This window comes from Mesoplodon densirostris, chromosome X (assembly GCF_025265405.1).
Source record: "Mesoplodon densirostris isolate mMesDen1 chromosome X, mMesDen1 primary haplotype, whole genome shotgun sequence".
In the NCBI taxonomy this organism is placed as follows: domain Eukaryota; kingdom Metazoa; phylum Chordata; class Mammalia; order Artiodactyla; family Ziphiidae; genus Mesoplodon; species Mesoplodon densirostris.
The window spans coordinates 53,669,217-53,670,506 of record NC_082681.1 but is presented as its reverse complement, the minus strand read 5'-3'; the positions used below and the strand labels follow the sequence as shown (position 1 = coordinate 53,670,506).

At 34.3% G+C, this 1,290-nt stretch overlaps 1 pseudogene; it reads right to left on the bottom strand.

Moving 5' to 3' along the window:
• Positions 1-335: 335 nt before the first annotated feature.
• On the bottom strand, positions 336-790 carry LOC132482279 (small ribosomal subunit protein uS15-like; annotated as a pseudogene).
• Between the last annotated feature and the right edge of the window lie 500 nt (positions 791-1,290).

The following is a 1,290-nucleotide window of genomic DNA, read 5'->3' as shown; positions in this document are numbered from 1 at the left end:
ATATATAGATAGATATAGATATAGATATAAATATAGATATAGAATAGATATAGACATATAGATCTATATATATAGAGAGGTATAAATTATATATAGATATGTATTTATATATATGTGTATTTATCTATCTATCTAATCTGTACCTCTATCTATATATCTATCTATCTAGCTTGTTTCACAGTGAAACAACTATGCTTGTTTCACTGAATAGCAGGTTATGGAGCTTTTCATGCTGCCATTCCAAAAGTGGAATTATTTATCTTTAAAGAAACAAACTTTTCTTCTTTTTCTTTTTAGTTAAAGAATGATTATATGCTTGATTACAACAGACACATTTATGAAACCAAGGAAGAGGTTGTGGATGACTCATATTTCCAACTGGGGGGAAGACTCCTTTGGTCTTGTAATATCAAGCCAGCTGGTGAATATGGCTGTCAATCAGAATCAGACAGAATTTAGCATCTTTATTCTTTCTGTTCCTCTCAAGATGCTTTCAAACAGCAACAGCTTTCTTAATTAAATGATAGAGATCCTCAGGAAGATCAGGAGCAAGTCCTTGGGACTTAAGAATTCTCAAGATTTTATTGCCTGTCACAAAACGTACTTGTGCAACACCATGTGAGTGTCTCAGGATCACACTGTTTTGTAAGGGAGTCAGACCCTTCTTGGCGAGTTTGTAGATCTACTCCTTCACGTTGTCAGATGTCAGCTTCAGCCAGGTGGGGACTCTGTGGCAGTAGGGCAGAGTCTTGTGGAACAGGCCCTTCCCTGAAACATGCATGTGACCCATGGTGGTGGCAGTCCGTAAAGAAACATACACAAGAGGGAAGGGATATGGGAACAGATGTATATGTATAACTGATTCACTTTGTTATAAAGCAGAAACTAACACACCATTGTAAAGCAATTATACTCCAATAAAGTTGTAAAAAAAAAAGAAACATACTTTTTAATGTTCAACATGAAAATCATTGTTCATTAGTATTGAATGTCTGCTTCACCAGGCCAATGATTATTTATCTTGTTTTGCCTATAGTTGAATCACCTCTACAATTTATATTTCTTAGATGATGCTATTATTTTTGAAAGATAAAAAAATCAAGGTTTATGCTTCTTTATGTAACACAAACACACACATGTGTTTACACCTACACATTATAGTGGCCTTAATAGATATTGATTAATTATTTATTCTGTGTCTATTAATTCCCTGAAATAGTGTCAGACATCATGTTTCTTTTGATGAGATGCTCTGCCACACTCCAACAAACATAATACTTGCCCCCATGA